A 22,223-nucleotide genomic window follows, 5' to 3' on the forward strand; every position below is an offset into this window, starting at 1 on the left:
TCAAAGAGGCTGAAAATAACCAAGAGTTTAGTTACACTGGGGAGAGGGACCCAAGGGCCATTCTATCATGCTAAGAGAGAAGGATGTTAAAGGAGAAAGATGCAGGTTAGAGGAGTCAAATAGTGGATGCAGGTAGGGATAGATTTTAACAATCTTTTGCTACCGTTGTTTAATGTCAGGAACTGCTCCTCCCAGCTCATTATTTTGTGCCTGCCTGTTCTTTTACCCAGTGGAGATTCCCAGTCTCTTAGTCTCTTTACTGTACATCAGGCAGTCAGCCCAGTTGTGGCACTTTCATCCCTTCCTGCCTCAAGCCCTTTGTCACTTGCCCTTCAACAAAACCTTAACCCTAAGACAATCTTCTCGTATTTTCACTTTTTTTTTTTTTTTTTATTATTCCTGGCTCCGGACTCGTATTTTCACTTTTTTTTTTTTTTTTTTATTATTCCTGGCTCCGGAGCCCTGGTGGTGTAGTGGTAAAGACTTTGGCTGCTAACCAAAAGGTCGACAGTTCCAATTCACCAGCTGCTCCTTGGAAACCCTATGGGGCAGTTCTACTCTGTCCTATAGGGTTGCTACGAGTTGGAATCGATGCCATGGCAACAGGTTTTTATTTTATTTTATTTTATTTCTATTCCTGGGAAGTGGAGGCATAGTGGTGAAATCACACAAACTCAAAGCTTGAATTCATGATGTTTAATTCCATTTGCAACCTCAGCACTCTTCAGCAACCTTCCTCTCCCCATTCTCTTCAGTAGTCTATGCCAAAACTTTGCCACTCTCCTCAAAACTCACAACACGCTACATTAACTCTCATGGAAGCCTGGGTGTCACTTCCCTCTTCAGTGAGAAATTAAACCCATAAGGGCATAATTCCTCAATATTCTCCCCTACACATAATTTCCATACATATATTTCCATCCTGTTCTTTTTATGTTACCCCTGAGCCTCAAAATGAAAGTTCTTATCATGTATATGTTCTCATTCTTATTCCCTTCTGTTTCTTCTGGCAATATTGTTCCATCAGTCCTTTCAGCTACTTGGACACCTGCTCTTTCCCATTAAACAGTAAATATAGTCTCTTTAGTCAGTAAATGAGGAGTTTCTGGGTGGTTCCAATGGTAAGCACTCAGCTACAAATCAAAAGGTTGGTGGTTTGAACCCACCGGAGGTTCCTTGAAAGAAAGGCCTGGCAATCTGCTTCCACAAGGGAATAGCCCTGAAAACCCTATGGAGCACAAGTCTACTCTTCAACACCTGGGGTTTCTATGAGTTGGAATAGTCATTAAATGAATCTTCCTCAATCTTGTAACCCTTTCTACCTACCACCCATTTCTTACCTCTGTCCTTTCATCCAGGCTTCCTTACTGAGACATCTACCTGCTACTGGACCCAAAATTATGTTCATAATATTCACATGTAAATATGTGTATATTTAGAATCACTCACTTTCTACAGATCACCTAATACATGAAGCCTAATTTCGTTATCATAGTGAAAACCCCAAGAACAGAGTTCAGACAATGGAGGGTAAATTCAGGCAAGAATGTACTATTTTCATCAGGGGTAGAGAGCACAGGCAGGGGAGTAGGAAGATACCAGCCTGGAAGAGAAGTTTTTGGTATATTGTGGTGGGTTTTGAGATAAAACAAGAACTTTGTACTTTACTGTTTAGGTACTAAGAATTAATATAGTGGATATGAGTTGTATTAGCCTTTCCTGGTAGTACAGATATGAAATCTTATGTTTAATGCAAACACAGGTATTTGGATGTATAAACAAAATTATTTATCAATAGGGCAACATTTTGGGATGGCAAACTGGTGCGAGGACAATTTCAAGTTGATTTTCAAAATGTGTGTATACGCACACACATACTCACAATGTTACTTCAGGAGATACGGCTTAGGTCTGAGAAAACCAAATTAGAACTACCCCTTCCCGATGTTTACATGGCCAAGAGCCCAAGGAGAACTGCCATATAGAATCAAAAGCCCTGTTTCCTGTACTCTTTAGTTCATTATTGTGGTTGCTGATGCTGGATTGTACATGGAGGAGGAAAAGCAGAATGCTCTGACAGAGGAGAAGAGAAGGGGAGGGCATGTGTGCTTTCTTTCTGCCTTGTGTTTATCCCCATCTCTTCCCTCTTTGAGAACCTGGGTTGTGGAGTCAAGCCAGGATTCTAGTCCTAACTTTGCCATTACTTCTCTCTGTTACTATATGCAATTCTTTTCACCATTTTTTTCTTCTTTATCTGATAAAACACATAGTAGTTCTCCTTACCTCTTGGGTGTTTGCGAGGGTCAACGGAGATACTGCATGAAAGGCAGTTGCTGGCAGTTAAAAGCTAACTATCCCTCGATGTCGTAAAGACTCTTTTGCAAGGTCTAGAGCCCTACCTGAGGATTCTTGCTGAGCTGGGTGCTTGCCCAAAGAGCCCTGGCCCTGTGGCCTTCACACAACTTCCACAGATGGGAAATTTCCAGCCAGGGGGTCTATCTCCATTCAACAATGCTTTTTGGGAGCATGATGGAGAAAAGGTCAGTAGAGGGTATGGAGAGTGGGTCCTTGGTCCTCTCTTCCAGAGGTGGAGGGGACAGAGCCAGGCTGATATGGAATCAGGAGCTCTGTGTTTCCCAACCTTGAAGGAGAAGGGGTGGACGGGGCCTGTGGGGCTGGAGCTGTCCTAAATGGACCCTGAAGATGAGTCATCTAGTTTCTTCCTCAAGAAGCAGGACCAGTCATAGCACGGAGACAATTTGGAATTATGCACTAGCTTTTAAAAGCTCTTGAAACACAACTCCCCCATGTCTTCATTCAGGCCAAAGTCAGAGTAATTGTTGAGACTCATTTACGCACTCCTCCAGCTATGCCCCAAGGGGATAGAAAGGTTCCCAAGAGTAATTGTTCCCAGAGTTCTTTTCCAGGAGGAAGGATCTGGGAGAAGATTTTCAAGACAGTATGTGTTCAGGGTCCAAGTTCTGGGGTGAGCTACTCTAGGATCTTTGTTGGAATGTGGGTCCCCTCTTTCTGTGGTTCAGAAAATCCTGGAGCCATCCCTTTAGACTACCAGGACTATGGCCCAAATGAGCTCTTGGTGTTTCCTTCTGGCCCGCATAGAATGTTTTGGTGTTCAGAGTGGCAAAGCGAAAGAATTATAGCTCATCTTTGCTCTAGGGCCTGACACAAGGAGTGTTAGGGAAGTAGTTATACTTTCCATTGTCGAGCATACCGGTAGTAGGTATTCTAAGTTTTTAGATTCTTGCAAAAAAACAAACCAAACCCATTGTAGTCAAGTCAATTCTGACTCATAGTGAATCTATAGAGCAGAGTAGAACTGCGTACAAGGTTCTCAAGGAGTAGCTAGGGGATTGAACTGCTGATCTTTTGGTTATAGCCAAACTCTCAACCACTGTACCACAAGAGCCATGTAGCTTTTATAATAGCCTTGACTGATGGTCACTGTCTTATGATTTGGGTCCCTTGTGGCCCAGTGGCTAAAAGGTATGGCTCCTAACCAAAAGGGCGGCAGTTTGAATCTACCAGCAGCTCATCGGAAACCCCATGGGGAAGTTCTATTCTGTCTCATAGGGTCGGGTCGCTATGAGCCAGAATCCACTCGACAGCAATGGATTTTTTTTTTTTTTTTTTGTCCTATGACTTACTATGTCTTGTGCCAGAGAGGCCACTGACTTTCTGTAGAGGATCATGGTGAAAACTGTGAACCCTGGCTTGGGTTTGAATCCTGACTCTGCCACTTATAGGTTGTATGACTTTGAACAGTTATTTAACTTAATTAATTAAACCGGCTGTTGCCAAAATAATAACAAATAACATTTTCATAAAGTTGTTATGCCCATAGAATGGTAATATCTGAACAGTTCTTAAAACTGAGCCTGATACTTAGTATTTTGTAAATGCTATTTTACTACGTCCTACACTAGTTTTTTAATTGTTGGATAACGCTCCAAAATCTATCAGACTATGCTTTGAAAAATGTTAAACTGCATTTTCACCTAGCTGTTTCAGGTCACACAACCCTGTTACCTGGCCTGTATTTGGATCATGCTCCCGTACCAGGTCATGGCCTTCCTAGCCATGGATAAGATGACATCTGTCTTAGTCATGTAGTGCTGCTATAACAGAAATACCAAAATGGATGGCTTTAACAAAGAGAAATTTATTCTCTCCGAGTCTAGTAGGCTACAAGTTCAAACCCAGGGTGTCATCTCTAGGCGTAGGCTTTCTTTCTCTGTTGACTCTGGAGAAAGGTCCTTGACATCAGTCTTTCCTTGGTCTGGGAGCATCTCAGTGCAAGAACCTCAGGTCCAAAGGATCCTCTTTTCCCTCGCACTGCTTTCTTGGTGGTATGAGGTTTCCATATCTCTCTGTTTGCTTCTTTCTTTTATATCTCCAAAGAGATTGGCTTAATACACTATCTAATGTGGTAGATTCCATCAATATAAAAAATTGTGCAACAGTGTAGAATTATAAAGAAAATGATGCTTGAACCCTCAAAAATTTGCAAGAATTTTCTGTGGACTGTGATTACAGCTCTTTAGATAACCAAAGTAGTCTGAGACTACCATTCCCACGCGTTCTTCTACAAGTTTCATTTAATCATTCTACATTCATTCATCTATTGATTCTACAAGCTTCTCAGTCTACACTCTTAGATAACTACATTGATTTTCAGAACTTTATTCATCAACTTCACTCTCATCTATGCTTTGTTAATTTTGCTCCAAAGTTTCACATCTTCACTCTACTATTTGAGTACCTCCATGAAAGTGTCCCACAGGAACCCTTGAAAATACATTGAAAACAGGACTTATTTTTTAAAAAAATTATCCTGCTGTTGACTATTTTCACTAAAGGCATTCTATTTCTTTTAGTAGCTCAACCTTCAAACCTTGAAGACATTTTCATCTCCTTATTTACTGCTATCATAAAAATGACTACTTTCAATTGTTTCTATTCCCACATTATTTTGCATCTAAATCCTTTGTCTGATATCTTCACTTTCTCTTCTCTAGATAGCTTTAGCAGCTGCCTAATTGAACTCTTGGTGTCACTATCTTCCTTACTCATCTCTCTCTATATCCAATCCTTCATTTCAGAGAAACTCTCATCATTGCTATATGCAGAGTGTCTCTCTGTCTGTCTGTCTCTCCATCTAGAATAATATCACAAACATCCATGGACCCACCACTTAAACTGAAAATTAAGACTTTAGTAATAACCTATATCTAACTGCATGGTACTCTCAATTCCACTCCCCTCTGGAGTTTTTCTAATCCTGTATCTTGTGTTCATCTTTCCCTTGCTTTTTTTTGGGGGGGGGGGCACTTTTATTTTGTCTATATGTATTCCCTGAAATGTACTAAGAAAGTTGTTTATAACCTTATTAAAAGGGTAGCAGTAACAGTCTTTTGGGAAGATTTTTTTTTTATTCAATTGAATATAATGTTGCTAAGATTCAACCAAATTGTTGCATGTCTGTAGGTCATTCAGAAAAAGTAGTATCTTTACTGGTTGGAGGTATTGATCCCACTTACCAAGGGAAACTGTGTTGTTGGTACACAATGGGGGCAAGGAGGATTGTGTCTGGAACCCAGAAGATTCTCTGGGGTGACTTTTGATATTTCCACGTCCAGTATTGTTGTTGTTAGGTGCCGTCGAGTTGGTTCCGACTCATAGCGACCCTATACACAATGCAACGAAACATTGCCGGTCCTGAGCCATCCTTACAATCATTGTTCTGCTTGAGCTCATTGTTGCAGCCACTGTGTCAAACCACCTCGTTGAGGGTCTTCTTTTCCGCTGATCCTGTACTCTGCCAAATGTCATGTCCTTCTCCAGGGACCGATCCCTCCTGACAACATGTATAAAGTATGTAAGATGCAATCTCTCCATCCTTGCCTCTAAGGAGCATTCTGGCTGTACTTCTTCCAAGACAGATTTGTTTGTTCTTTCGGCAGTCTGCGGTACACTCAATACTGTTCACCAACACCACAATTCAAAGGTGTCAATTCTTCTCCGGTCTTCCTTATTCATTGTCCAATAGCAAAGGTTAATAGAAACTACAGATCCACAGAAAGGTAGTCCTAAATGTGATCGGCTGCTAACCTAAAGGATGAAGGTTCAAACTCACCCAGCAATCTACAGAAGAAAGGTCTGGTGATCTGCTTTTGTAAAGCCTATAGCCAAGAAAACCCTATGGAGCAGTTCTACTCTGTGACACATGGTGTTGTCATGAGTTGGAATCGATGGCAAGAGGTTTTCTTTTTTTTTTTTAAACTGAGTACTCAGATCCTTCATGAATGAAAATTTGAGCCACGTCACCAGGTGAGGACCAAGTGTCCACTATTCAGCAGCTTTTCTTAGAGGTTTGAGCATCAGATAAGTGGCTGTCCCTCCTCTGAGTGGCTAGGTGCTGGTAATATCACCTTTTCTCTCTTGTTTCCCCAGTCCTCATGGAAATAACTTCTATCTGCAGTTTGTATTTCCTGGATTCATTTGGTACTCATCTTTTTTTCTCTGTTAGTCTATTTTAGCATACAGCTCTTGTCTTAGGCTGAGTTGCTCTAGAGAAGCAAAATCAGTGAAGCGTATATATATATATTTATACCAAGGAAACAGCTCATGCAGTTGAAGAGGCTGGAATGTCCCAAGTCATTGGATCTGGACAGAGGTTTCTCCTGATTCACATAGCTGCAGTGGCTGGCAAACCCAAGATTGGCAGATAGGAGAGTAGGGCTCTTGCTCACAGGCAGTGAACATTGATGAATCCCAAGATTGGCAGGTAAGCTGCAAGCTCAAGTCCCAAGAACCAAAGGTCAAGAGAACAAGAGGCAGCTGCAGGATCCAGAATGAGCCAAAAGCCTTGGCAAGGCAAGCAAGAAGGAAGTAGACAGAGGAAGGTGGAGATGAAGGCTGAGAGGGCAGTGAGACGCCACAGGCCTCGGCTCTACCAGTACCACCCAGCAGATTCCATCATGGGGCTGATCAAACATTAAATTTCAGCAGGGAAATGATCATACAACTGCCAAAACACTGAGAGTCATGTCCTGGGCAATTTGACACACAGTCTTAATGATCACACGTGTGTATCCAATTTCCTGTATTAAATAATTTGTTTGAAAATACCGAGTGTGATTTCTGTTTTCTAACTGGACCTTAACTGATATACCTGCATATAGGCTTTTCCTGGCTTACTCAATCATGGGGACTTAGGACTCTAGTATTAACCAAATTTCTTAAGTAAATGAAGTATTTGAAGTGAATAAAATGAAAAACATAAGAAAAACAAAAGATATTAGACAGGCCTATAAAACCAACACTTACACACAGTTCAACCATGTATTCGAGACTAAATGGACACACCAGCCCAGCAGCAAGAAGGGAAGGCAGAAGGGGATAGGAAACCTGAATGAATGGAAATGGGGAACCCAAGGTCAAGAAGAGAGAGTGTCGACATGTCACAGTGTTGGCAGCCAATGTCACAAAACGATATGTGTATTAATTGTTTAATGAGAAAGTAAAATTTGCACAATTTATCTGATTTTTCTCAAATATGTTGGTGTCAAGTGCTTTGTCTTCAATCTCACTAATTCTGACTTCCATTGCCTCAATTCTGCTCCTATGCCTTTTGATTGAGTTGTCTAATTCTGAAATTTTATTGTTAATCTTCTGGATTTCTCTTTGCTCTGTCTCCATGGATTCTTGAAGCCTATTAAATTTGTTCTTATGCTCTTCTCTAATCTTCTTAAGTTCCTCTATTGCTGTGTCTGTGTGCTTCTTGGTTTGTTCTGCTTTTTGCCTGATCTCCTTCCTGGTCTCTTGAAGAGTTATGTATATTAATTAATCTTTTGTATTCTACCTCTGGTAATTCCCGGACATTCTCTTCATCTGGAAGATTTCTTGATTCTTTGTTTTGAGAGCTTACTCAAGCCATCATGGCCTGCCCCTTTGTGTGATTTGATATTGACTGTTGTCTCTGAACCATCAATAAGTTATCCCATTTATTTTGGGTTTGTTTACTGTGTTCTAGCTTCTTGCTTTGATTGTTTTGATACACCCAAATAGGCTGCTTGTGTGAGCTAGCTTGATTATTGGCACCTTTGAAGCTCTAACGTCCTGTCACTATGTGGTAGAGCTGTTACTAGGTATGTGTGCTCAGGAGTCTGTTTACTTTTGTTGCATGGAATCAGCTGAGGTGTTCAGGTAGTCAGCCACCAAGTGTGTGGTGTAGCCTCTCACTACAGTTCTAGACGGGCAGGGGTGATTGTTGTAGGCACAGTTATCTGGCTGTAGTAGGGGTTCATGTGCTGAGCAAGGCAGGGTGCTGACAGCCACCCCTGAGTGTCTGTGAGGATAGCATGTCCCTGCTCCCTAAAGCACATATGTGGGTGGGTTTTGCAGCTGGACCATGGGCACCCAGTGCTTTGGATGTGAGGACTGGGAGGCATCACTTATTCTTGGACCCCTGTCACAGGTGGCTTGGTGGCATGTCTGGTGCTACCAGTCCTCAGGTCCCTGATACGGGTAGGTGAGGACCTTGCTTAATAGGCAAAGTGGTGTCAAATGTCATGAACCTATCTCTCCACTATATACCTGAAACAGTTGAAGTTAGACTTCAGGTATATACCCTGTGATACTGTGCTAATATGGGCCTAAAAAAAAAAAAAACTACACTATTGAAATTGGCCCACACAGGTCTATGCAGGGGTGAAAGGAATTCAAAGTATGTGGAGCCCTTATGCCTGTGCCTGTGCCTGTGCAAAGGAGCTGTTCTGCCCTGAGTTCCTGGCTTAGGTGAGCTGGCCAATTATTTTTTCCCCTGTTTGTTAATTTGATCCCTCTCCAAACAGGGAGAATGGCTCAGAGTGGTTGATGGGTCCTACTTCCTGCCCAGGGGACACTGCACTCTGTGAAGCCAGCTTGGATCCAGTACAAAGCAGGAAGGGGGCAGGTAAGTGGGGGAGAACTTTCTACCAAAGTGGTTTTGAATTTTGATCTTTGCGGTAGGTTAGACACATGTACTTCTCTCTTGCCGATTGAGCGTCGCTTTTCACTGATTCTAGAGACGTGAGTAGACTCTCTGCCACTCCACCTCTCCAGATGTGGAAAACGCATCCCAGAATGCCTCTGCTTGCCTCACCACTGGTGCCAGCCAATCCTGGCCTGCAGGGTGCTGGTTCCTGCTGGGTCAGGTCTGGCGACTCGTTGCTACTTCTGAAGCGTCTCTCCCTTCCCCGCCTACTCAGTCCAATTCCTCAACTTTGCCTTTGATGTCCAGGGCTCCTACACTGCCATATATGATCAATTCACTTTTTGGGGGGGTCTTTGATTTTTTTTTTTAACAGGGGCCACAGGCAGCATCTGACTACTCTGCCGTCTTGGCCTCACCCTTATCACCAAAACCAAAATTAAAAAGAAAAAAAAAAAAAACCACATTGTCACTGAGTTGATTCTGACTCATGATTATCCCTGGTGTTACAGAGTATATCTGAGCTCCATAGGTTTTTCATGGCTGAATCTTTGTAGTAGCAGATCACCAGGCCTTTCTTTCATGGTGTTGCTGGGTTCTAACTGCTAAGCTTTCCCTTAGCAGCCAAGTGCAAGTTTAAAGAATCACTTCAGTACAGCATGTTTGGCAGAATCAAATGAAGATGGCTGAGGCAAACAATAATTGACTTGACATGTAGGTTCAGTGATTCCTTTTTGGGGTTAAATCCACAAATATGCATATACATTCTTATCATTATTGTAATTTCACTGAGGAAATAATAAGTGCCAATGAGGGTAGTATAAAAGAACAGGAGAGGAAATGGAATTCACAGGAAAACTTCATACCATCAACTGCTGTAACAACCTTACATTATTCCTCTTGTCTAACTTTAAGTTAGACAAGAGGAATTGAACTCCACTGCTGTATGAGCCTAAAAAAACCAAATCTAACCCATTGTCAGCAAGACAATTCTGACTCAAAGTGACCCTACAGGGCAGAGTAGAACTGCCCTATAGGGTTTCCAAGGAGTGGTTGGTGGATTGGAACTGCTAACCTTTCGGTTAGCAACCAAACTCTTCAACCACTGCAGCACCAGGGCCCAGTATGAGTATAGTAGGAATGATTAAACATAATAATGCAATCAAAATTGACATTTCAATAGTGATTTACACACCTCAAGGCATAAGCTTAGGTGATCTTCTAAACCTTGTGTGTGAGGCAGGACAGACATTATTCCTAATAGGTAAATGTGGGAGCCTAGATTCATACTTTCTCAAATTTATTCTTCTAGTCAGTGGCATAACTGGGAGATGAACACAATATTTTTGTATTGCCACTCTGCAAAAAGGCACAGTAATGTGTATAAAGTGTCAGTAAGATGTCTCATCAAATTATTACAAGATTTTTGAGAAGAAGTTTCTGGCTGTAAAGATCAATGATGGTTTCTTGGAGGGGGATGACAGTGGGGCTGGACTCTTATGTGCATGCTTAATGGTGACTGCCCTTCCCAATGTATGACCTCACATTGGTTATGATGAAATTTACTTGCTGAAGAGTTTCCCCAAGGCAGCTTTCATGTCTCGGTTTCTCAGACTGTAGATGAAAGGATTTAACATTGGGGTCACTGCTGTGTACATCACAGTTATCACTGCATCCTTTAGGCTGTAACTGGTCAGAGGACGGACATACATGCCCATCACTGTCCCATAATACAAAGAAACAACTGTGAGGTGGGAGCCACAGGTAGAGAAGGCTTTGAGCATTCCCTTAGTGGATGGAACATGTAGGACAATGGAAAAGACCCGAATATAGGAGATAATAATGCATATTAATGGCACACAGAAAACACCACCCCTACATACATCATTTTCACATTAAAGTGGATATCAGAACAGGACAATTTGAGCAAAGAGGAAATGTCACAGTAGAAGTTGGCCACTTCCTGGTTGCCACAGAAGGACAGACTAGGTGTGAGCAGAATGTGGGGGAGGGCACTGGCATTTGCAATTACCCAAGACCCAACAACAAGCAGAAAGCAAGACCTCGGGCTGATAAATATTGTATAATGAAGAGGGCGGCTGATGGCTACCACACGATCGTATGCCATCACAGCCAAGATATAGCTATCTGTGTTAGCCAAGGCAATCACGAAATACATCTGTGTTAGACATTCTTCAAAGGAAATGTCTTTGCTCCCCAAGAGATGGTTTGCTAGCATCTTAGGGACAGTTACAGATGAGAAGAGGATGTCAACTAAGGAGAGATTGGCAAGGAAAAAGTACATGGGGTTGTGAAGGCGAATGTCGGAACGAATGGCCAAGATGATGAGCAAATTTCCAATCAGTGTACTGGGGTAAATAAACAGGAGGAGAATGAAGAAGACATCTTCCTGCTGTTGTTGACCAGTAATTCCCAGCAGAATGAAACCCAAGGTACAGGACTGGTTTCCTTCCCTCATGGCTCCTTCAGTATGAAAGAGAAAGAGTCCAGATTACTAATGAACTTACCGTGTGTAATGATCATCCTTATTCACCACCTTGGACTACAAAGTTCAGCTCCCTCTCTACCTAGGTTTACTAAATCCCAAGACAGACAATATTCTGGGGGAAAAAGTTCCCTGTTGGTCAGTGGGGCTAATTACCAGTCATCTCTGGACACTCCATTTGCCAAACACTCTCTTAGGCCTCATGGAAGATCACAAATCTGAGAAAAATACAATTCACTAATTTGTTTGTTGGACAAATAATTATTAAGAATGAAACCTGTGCCAAGCACTGTGTTGGAAAAAAGAAGACAAATTGAGGCATAGACTCTGCTCTCACGGTCTTTACAACTTAATGGAGAAGCAGAATTACACATCAGTTTTATTACACATGATAATGAAAGGGCAGCATTTTGGAATCTAAGACAACATACTCCAGAGTAATGGATATATCAGTGAAAGAACTACCCTGGACAATTAGAAATTGGTCCACTGACCAAACTCAGATTGAGCCAGAGCTCGGGAGGTGACAGATGTCTATATTGGCATCAGCTAATCATAAATCACAAGGAGAAAATCCAGCCCAGTGAATTCTCTACCCTCCCATATGTCTCATTTTCAAAGTAGGCTTTTGCCATCTTGTTTGATAGGTTTATTCTTTTCCAAGCCCCTAACTATATGTAATCACAATGCTTTTCTTCCTGGTCTTCTCCTCCCTTTTTTCGCTACTTCTTTTGGCCACTCATCCAGCTCCACCATGGCTTCAACTACCACTTTGCCAATGACTCTGAAGGCTCTAGCTCTATCTGTAGACTTGATCTCTCTTTCCCACATTTTCGTGCTAAATCATCCCACCAACATGTCTGATGAAACTCCATACTTGGCATATTCAACTTAAGTAGAATTGTAAGCTTTTTTTTTTTTTTTTTTTGAGGAGGAAAACCACATCTTTTTCATTTTTATAACATCCAGAGAGATTCTTGTCGAGTATTTTTCATTGTTGACACCAATAGGTTTGTACCGAATATTTCTTGAGTTGAGTCCAGTTTATTCTATGGATTCCACACATGTGAGGTACTCACAGGCACATTCACTCACTTTCCCCCTCACCTCTACATCTGATCTTGTTGATTTTTCTTTTAAAATAGTTCTTACATAACTACAGTTTTCTATTATAGTCTCAGTGCTTTAGCTTAGACCATCATCATTTCCTACCTGAAATATTGTATTACTCCCACGTCTTTGATCTATCTTGCACTCTGAAACCATAGGGATTGTGGCAGAGACTTCGAGTTGTTCACCGAAATCATTGTTATTCTCTTATTCCTGGACACTCAGCTAGATTACATTTCCCAGCCTCCCTTGTAGTGAGATGCAGTCATGTGACTGAGTTCTAGCCAATCCATTGGTGTGTTCTAGTTTTGGGCTTCTTCCTCACTCTCTTTCACCCTTTGCCAGCTGAATGCAAATGGGTAGAGGCTTAACTGGATGGTGGAGTCACTTGTTGGAACGAACCCTGTTTCTTCTTCTTCACGTCCTGGAGGATTATCTACTTTCTAGAAATACTCACTGGTACTGTGATCTATTTGTTAGTGTTGTCTATGATATTTGAAGTAATTCACTAGTTTTTCTAGACCTCCTCTACTCAGTAATTAATTCAGTAACTAATTCTCAGTGTCTGCTACAGCACATATGAACTATGTTCTAGGCACAGGGGATGCAGGTCTAATTATCTTTCTCAAAAATATGATATGCTTTCTCATCTCTGCTTCTAAAGGAATTTGGTTTCTTCTCCTGAAATGCCTTTCTCTGTCTTCACACAGAATTATAATATCTCAGGATGGGAAAGGTTGAGTAAATCTGGAGGACTCAGAAACTATGGTTAGCTAATATTGTATGACAGTATAAGATTTCAGAGGTGGAGCTCTCAGAAACATGGCAGACTAAGCTGATGTTGGTAGATCTCATTCTTATGAAAATATGTAAAATTTCTAGATAAATTATAAAAACAAACAATCAAAAAACCTCTTGCTATCGAGTCGATTCCAACTCATAGCAACCTTAGAGGACATACTACCATTACCCCATAGGGTTTCTTCATGACTTTCTTTTGGGATCTACCTTGTCTGGGGTTCGATGAGCATCTTGGATAGGTATCTTCTCACCTTTCATGATATCAGGGAAGTTTTCTGCCAATGAATCTTTGACAATTCTCTCTGTATTTTCTGTTTTCCCTCCTTGTTCTGGTACTCCAATCGGTCGTAGGTTATTTCTCTGGATGTGGTCCTACATGATTCTTAGGGTTTCTTCATTTTTTGAAATTCTTTTTTTCTGATTTTTCATTGAATATATTGTTGCCAAGTGTTTTGTCTTCAGTTCTTGCTAATTTTGACTTCCATTTCCTCAGTTCTGCTCTGCTGACTTTCTACTGAGTTGTCTAATTCTGAAATTTTATTGTTGATCTTCTGAATTTCTGATTGTCTCTCCATGGATTCTTGCAGCCTATTAAGTTTTTCATTATGTTCTTGAATAACCTTCTTAATTTCCTTGACTGCTTGTGCTTTGTTTCTGTGCTCTTTGGCTTGTTCTGTGTTTTGCCTGATCTCCTTCCTGATGTCTTGAAGAGTTCTGTATATTAATCATTTGTATTCTACATCTGGTAATTCCAGGAAGACTTCTTCATCCAGAGGATTCCTTGATTCTTCTTTTGGAGAGTTTGTTGAAGTGATCATGGACTGCTTCTTTATGTGGTTTGATATCAACTATTGTCTCTGAGCCATCTGTAAGTTATTGTATTAATTTATTTTATGATTGCTCACTGTGTCCTAGCTTTTTGCTTTGTTTCATTTTGATATACCCAAATAGGCTACTAGAGTGAGCTAACTTGATTATTGGAGCCTTTGAAACACTAATGTCCTGTTACCAGATGCCCAGAGCTGTTATCAGATATATGAGCCTAGGAGTCCCTTCACTATTCTTGTATAGATTTAGGTCAGGTGTCCAGGTAGTCGGTCACACAGTGTGTGATGCAGGCTCTCAACTACGATCTCAGAGGAGCAGTGGTGGTTGGTGTATGCACAGGTTTCTGGTTGTAGAAGGAGGTCACACTCTGAGGAAGGCAGGGGGCTGATAACCTTCCCCTGAGTGTCTGTGAAGAAGGCGCATCTCTGTCCTCTAAAGCACACTGGTGGGTGGGCTCTGCATCCATACCATAGGCACCCAGTGCTTCCAACTGTAAAGAATGGAAGGCACCACTTCTCCTTGGACCACTGTTGTGGGTGGCTAGGTGATGTGGGTGGAGCCACCAGTCTTCAGGCCCCTGACGTGGGTAGGTGAGGACCCTGTTTAATAGTCAGAGTGGTATCAAACATCAAAAACCCACCTCTCCACCTCAGAGCTGAAACAGTTTTAGCCAGATCTCAAGACCATTCACCATTCCAGTATAACAGCAAGATCCTAGCTGCTGAAAGGGGTCACCTGGGTCCATGCAGAAGTTAAAGACATTCAAAGTCTCTGAACCACTTGTGCCTAGACAGAAGCCACTTCTGCTCTAAGTTTCCAGATTAGGGGAGCTGGCAGATTATTCTTCCACCGTTTCCACCAGGGCTGGGAGAATGGCTCAGGAAGTGCAACAGGACCTATTTCAGGCCCAGGGAAATCAACTGTCACTGAAGCTGACTGGGGCAGAGGGAGGAGGGATCAGACAGATGGGAGAGAGTTCTTACAAAAGGAGGAGCTATTAGATCTGCCTGCTAAATGAGACAAAATCACTTATCTTGTGCCAAGAGTGCAGTTTTTTCACTGTTTCCGGGGTGTGCATAGATTCTGTGCCCTGGCTCAGCCCTGCTGCAGTCATGCCTGGTGGTCAGGGCTGCACCACTTTGCTTGCCTTCTTTTGCTGAACCATCCAAGTCCCGAATGCCACAGCCAGCCCCACTGGTGTTGCTCCAGGGGATCAGGGCTGCACCCATTTACTTGCCTTCTTTTGCTGAAGTAACTGTGTCCCAAATCCTACCACTAGCCCCACTATGGTTGTTCTGGAGGATGGGGCTGTGGGGTACTGATTCCCAGCAAGTCAAGTCTGGCAATTCATCGCTGCTTCTGCACCATCTCTTCCTCTCCCATCCCTCAGTCTGATTTCTTAGCTTATCCTTTGGTGTTCAGGATTCCTAGCTTGTCATATATATAATCGATTCACTTGGCTTTTTGGGTCTTTGCTGTAAGAGGGACCAACAGAAACATCTACTACACCATCTATGCCCTGCCCCCCGATATGGTTTCCAATGAACAGCTGTTGGATTGGAACTGCTGCCCTTTTGGTTAGAGCTGAGATCTTCACCACTATGCCATAAGGGCTCCAAACCATAAAAGTGAAAAGAAAGCCACATAGCCAAATCTAAAGGAAAGAACTTGGAATATCTAGGTATAGAAACAAAGAGAAAGCTCAGAGCAAGCGTTGTAAGCCATAGATCATGCTGCAGTGGGTCTTTAGGGTTATCATTCAGAAATTAGGCCCTATGGGCTGGAATCTGACATGTTAACACCTCTTTGGTACAAGAAATGTGGTCACAGATCCACATGAAGCAGGGAGCTTTACTTGCTCCCTGTGCATGAAACACTTGAATTGTTGCCCTGCTTGTGAAAAGGGCACTAGGAAATATATTAGCATATAAGGATTGGAAAGAACAAAGTGGATAGAAGTCACAGAAAATTGGTTGTCAACAGACAGAAAAAAAAGTCCAAAGGGATCTCTAGATAAACTAAGAGAATTTAGGAAGTTTGTTGGATGTAAATAAATGTTTTTAGAAATCAGTACTCTTCCATACTGTCATGTACTTAAGTAGCAATAATTTACAAAATATAATTTTTATAAAGTCCCTCCACCATTCACAATAAAATGAAAATGCCAAACCATTGCCATAGAGTCCCTCACTGTCTACCCATCACCTAACAGGTGAAGTCCAATTTTCTTATCATGGAGAAAAACCCAAGGACAAGTTTCAGAAAATGGAGTGTAAATTCAGGCAAGAGTGTACTGTTTGTTTTTATGAGGGGCAGAGGATACAGGCAGGGGAGTAGGAAGAAATTAGCCTGGAAGAGAGGCTTTGGGTTATATTGTGGAGGGTTTTGAGATAAAGCAAGAACTTTGTACTTTATTATTTAGGTACTAAGAATTAATATAGTGGATATGAGTTGTATTAGCCTTTTCTGCTAATATAGGTATGAAATCTTTTGTTTAATGCAAGCGCAGGTATTTGGACATAGAAACAAAATTATTGATCAATAGGGCAACATTTTGGAGTGGCAATTTGGTACAAGGACAACTTGAAGTTGTTTTAAAAATGTGTGTATACACATACATCCACTCACAATGTTACTTGACCCAAACACACACACACGTACTCACAATGTTACTTCAGGAGATACAGCTTAGGTTTAAGAAAATCCAATCAGTACTCCCTCTTCCTGATCTCGTCTTCACGGTCAAGAGCCTGAGGAGAATTGTCAGGTAGGATCGAAAAGCCTGTCTTCTGTACCTGTTGTTTCATCAGTGTGGTTGCTGATGCTGGATTGTACATGGAGGAGGGGAAGCAGAATGCTCTGACAGAGGAGAAGGGAAGGGGAGGGCATGTGTGCTTTCTCTCGGCCTTGTTTTTATCCCCATCTCTTCCCTCTTTGAGAACTTGGGTTTTGGAATCAAGCCAAGATCCTAGTCCCAACTTTGCCATTCCTTCTCTCTGTTACTTTATGCAGTTCATTTCACCATTTTTTTCTACTTCATCTGAAAAAACACATAATAGTTCTACTTACCTCTTAGGGGTTTGTGAGGGTCAGTGGAGATACTGCATGAAAGGCAGTTGCTGGCACATAAGTGCTAAGTTAAAAGCTACTGTCTCTTGATGTCATAAAGACCCTTCTGCAATGCCTACATTCCTACCTGAGGATTCTTGTTGACCTGGGTGCTGCCACAAAGAGCCCTGGCCCTGTGGCCTTCACACCATTTCCATAAGTGGGGAATTTCCAGCGAAGGGGACTAGTTCCTTTCCATAATACTTTTTGGGAACATGATGGAGAAAGGGTCAGTAGAGGGTATGAAGAGTGGGTCTCTGGTACTCTGTTCCTGAGGTGGAGGAGAGAGGGCCAGGCTGATATGGAAACAGAAGCCCTGTGCTTCTCAACCTTGGAGCAGAATGTGCACAAAGGGCCTGTGGGGCTGGAGCTGTCCTGAATATATCCTGAAGCCGCGTCATCTAGTTTCTTCCTCAGGAAGCAGGACTGGTCATAGCACGGAGACAATTTGGAATTATTCTCTAGCTTATAAAGGCCCTTGAAACACAACTCCCCCAGGTCTTTATTCAGGCCAAAGTCAGAGGAATTGTTGAGACCCATTTACGCACTCCTCCAGCTGTGCCCCAAGGGGATAGAGAGGTTACCAAGAGTAATTGTTCCCAGAGTTCTTTTCCAGGAGGAAATATCCGGGAGAAGATAATCAAGAGGGAATATGTTAAGGGTCCAAGCTCTGGGGCCGGCTACTCTAGGATCATTTTTGGAATTGGGTCCCCTCTGTGGTTCAGCACAATCCTGGAACCACCACTTTGGACTACAAGGATTATGGTACAATTGAGCTCTTGGTCTTTTCTTCTGGCCCACATTGAATCCTCTCTGGTGTTCAGTGTGGCAAAGAAGAAGAATTACTGTTCATCTTTACTGTAGGATCTGATACAAGGAGTGATAGGATGGTAGTTACACTTTCCATTGTCCAACACGCTGGTAGTAGGTATCTTAAGTTTTTAGATTCTTAAAATCATATAAAAAACCAAGCCAAACCAATTGCAGTCAAGTTGATTCTGACTCATACTGACCCTATAGGGCAGAGTAGAAGGTCCTATAAGGTTTCCAAGGAGCGGCTGGTGGACTGAACTGCTGACCTTTTGGTTAGCAGCCGAGGTTTTAACCTCCGTGTCACCAGGGCTGTGTAGCTTTTATAACAGCCTTGATTGATGGTCACTGCCCTATGATTTGAGTCCCTCGTGGCCCAGTGGTTAAAAGCTATACCTGCTAACCAAAAAGGCAGCACTTTGAAACTACTAGTGGCTCCTTGGAAACCCAGTGCGCCCTTTCTTCTCCGTCTTACAGAGTCGCGATGAGTGGGAATCCACTAGATAGCAATGGATCTTTTATGATCCTGTGATTTAGTATGTCTTGTGCCAGAGAGGTCACTGCCTTTCTGTAGAGGATCATGGTGAAAAGTGTGAGCTCTTGCTGGGTTTGAATCGTGGCTCTGCAACTTACTGTTTGTATGACCTTGAACAGTTATTTAACTTTATTAATTAAACCCACTGCTGCAAAAATAATAGTGGATAACATTTTCATAATGTCATTAGGGCGACATCATGGTAAGGTCTGAACTGTTCTTAAAACACAACCTAATACATAGTATTTTGCAAGTGTTGGTAGTTTACTACCTCCTATTTATACTAGTCATTTAATTGTTGGCCAATTCTCCAAAATCTACCAGACTATGCAAACTGAAAGGGTGGCAGTTCAAATCCACCAGGTACTCCTTGGAAACCCTATGGGACAGTTCTACTCTGTCCTATAGGGTCGCTGTGAATTGGAATTAACTCAACATCAACAGGCATGCCAATGGGAGATGTTGAAAAGCAGTAAATTGCATTTTCCTCTAGCTATGTTTCAGGTCACAAAACCCTGTTGGTTGTCTTGTTACCTGACCTGTATTTGGATCATGCTCCTGTTCCACGTCATGGCCTTCCAAGCCATGGATAAGATGACATCTGTCTTAGTCATCTAGTGCTGCTGTAACAGAATTACCAAAATGGATGGCTTTAATAAAGAGAAATTTATTCTCTCACAGTCTAGTAGGCTACAAGTTCAAATCCAGGGTGTCGTCTCCAGGGGAAGGCTTTCTCTCTCTGTCCACTCTGGAGGAAGGTCCTTGTCATCAGTCTTCCCCTTGTTCTGGGAGCATCTCAGTGCAAGAACCTCAGGTCCGAAGGACACACTCTGCTCCTGGTACTGCTTTCTTGGTGGTATGAAGTTTCCTTCTCTCTCTGATCGTTTCTCTCTTTTATATCCCAAACGAAATTGGCTTAAGACACTATCTAATCTTGTAGACCTCATCAATATAACTGCCACTAATCCATCTTATTACATCATAGTGATAGGATTTACAACATATAGAGAAATCATATCAGAAGATAAAATGGTAGACAATCATACAAGGGAATCATGACCTAGCCAATTTGACAGATATTTTGGGGGAACAGAATTCAGTCCATGGCAACACCCTATGATAAATGTTTTCTTCTAGTAACCCCATTTTGCTCCTAGTGTCCTTCTCAGACTCTCTTATAGGTCCATGGTTTATGTATAGGGTATCTATAAGGGGCAAGGAATTGTGCAACAGTATAGAATTATGAACAAAATGATACTTCAACCATCAAATATTTGCAAATATTTTCTGTGGACTGTGTTTTATTTAGCTAATTTATTTAGCTAAGTTGTCTGAGACTATCATTCCCACCCATTCTTCCACAAGATTCATTCATTCTTTCTACATTCACTCATCTATTGAGTCTACAGGCTTCTCAGTCTACACTCTTAATTGCATTGATTTCCATAACTTTATTCATCTACTTCACTCTGATCCATGCTTTGTTAATTTTGCTCCAAAGTTTCACATCTTCATTCTACTATTTAATTGAGTACTTCCATGAGAGTATCCCACAGGAACCCTTGAAAATACATTGAAAACAGAACTTATTTTTCTAAAAATTTTCCTCTTGTTCACTGTTTTTACTAAAAGCATCCGTTTTCTTTCAGTGGCTCAACCTCCAAACGTTGAAGACATTTTCATCTCCTTATTTACTACTATCATAAAAATGGCTACTTTTGATTGTTTCTTTTTCTACTTTATTTTGCATCTAAATCCTTTATCTGTAGATCGTCACTCTCTCTTCTCTACATAGTTCTAACATCTGCCTAATTGAACTCCTGGTTTCACCATCTTACTTACCCATCTGTCTCTCTATCCAATCCTGGATTTCAGACAAACTCTCATCATTGCTTTATGCAGAGCATCTATCTATTTATTTGTCTGTCTGTCTTTCTAGAATATCATAAACATCCATGGACCACCACCTAACCTGAAAATTAAGACTTTAGTAATGACCTATATCTAACTGCATGGTATTCTCAATTCCATTGCCCTGACTCTCTCTTCTTGAGTTTCCTCTCATCCTGTATCCTGTGCTCATCTTTCCCTTGCTTTGTCTTTGTGTACTTTTATTGCATCGATATATATTCCCTGAAACTGTACTAAAAAAGTAGTTTATAACCTTATTAAAAGGATACCAATAACAACCTTTTGGGATTTATATATATTTTTTCAGTTGAATATAATGTTGCTAAGATTCAACCAAATTGTTGCATGTCTGTAGGTCATTCAGAAAAAAAGCGGTATCTCTAGTGGTTGGAGGGATTGATCCCAATTACCAAGGGAAACTATGCCATTGCTACACAATGGTGGCAAGGAGGATTGTGCCTGGAACTCAGAAGATTCTCTGGGTTGACTCTTGGTATTTCCATGTCCAATAGCACAGGTTAATAGAAACTACAGAACTAGAAAGGGGATCCTAAATGTGTTCTGCTGCTAACCTAAAGCATGAAGGTTCGAACTCACCCTGCAATCTATAGAAGAAAAGCCTGGTGATCTGCTTTTGTAAAGACTATAGCCAAGAAAACCCTACGGAGCAGTTCTACTCTGTGACACATGGGGTCGCCATATGTTGGAATCGATGGCAAGAGGTTTTGTTTTCTTTTTAATTGAGTACTCAGGCCCATCAGGAATGAAAATTTGAGTCATGTCCCCAGGTGTGGACCAAGTATTCAGCAGCTCCTCTCAGAGATTTGAGCATCAGATAAGTGGCTGTCCCTCCTCTGAATGTCTAGGTGCTGGTGACACTACATTTACCCTCTTGTTCCTCCAGTCCTCATGGAAATAACTTCTTTCTGCAGTTAGTATTTTCTGGGTTAATTCAGTAGCCATTTTTTTCCCCCTGTTAGTCTATTTTAGGATACCCCTGTTGTCTTAGGCTGGGTTCTTTAGGGAAACAAAACCATTAAAGCATATAAAGAGAGAGAGATTTATATCAAGGAAAGAGCTCATGCAATTGTAGAGGCTGGAACTTCTCAAGTCCATGGATCAGGATAGTGGTTGCTCCTGATTCACCTACCTGCAGGAGCTGGGGAACCCATGATGGGCTGGCAGGACAGCAGGGCTCTTGCTCATGGGCTGTGAAAGTTGCTGAATCCCAAGATCGGCAGGCAAGACTGCTAGGCTTCTCCAGATTCACATAGCTGCAGGGGCTGGTAAACCCAAGATTGGTAGGTTGGAGAGTAGGACTCTTGCTCACAGGCTGTGAAGATTGATTAACCCCAAGATTGGCAGGTAAGCTGCTAACTCAAGCCCCAAAAAGCAGAGGTCAGCTGAACATGAGGCTTCTGCAGGATCCAGAACCAGCCAAAAGCCTTGGCAAGGCGAGCAGAAAGGAAGTAGGCAGCAGAAGGTGGACAAATGAAGGCTCAGGGGGGCAGTGAGCTGCCACAGGCCTCGTCCCTGCTGGTACCACTCAGCTTTTCCATCATGGGGGTGATCAAAAATCAGATTTCAACAGGGAAATGATCGCAACATTATAAAACTGCCAA

General features: G+C 41.9%; 1 pseudogene; it reads right to left on the reverse strand.

Annotated features, from left to right (window-relative positions):
* Positions 1-10,542: 10,542 nt before the first annotated feature.
* On the reverse strand, positions 10,543-11,471 carry LOC100665063 (olfactory receptor 1A1-like; annotated as a pseudogene).
* Positions 11,472-22,223: the final 10,752 nt, after the last annotated feature.

This window comes from Loxodonta africana, chromosome 18, assembly GCF_030014295.1.
Source record: "Loxodonta africana isolate mLoxAfr1 chromosome 18, mLoxAfr1.hap2, whole genome shotgun sequence".
Taxonomy (NCBI): domain Eukaryota; kingdom Metazoa; phylum Chordata; class Mammalia; order Proboscidea; family Elephantidae; genus Loxodonta; species Loxodonta africana.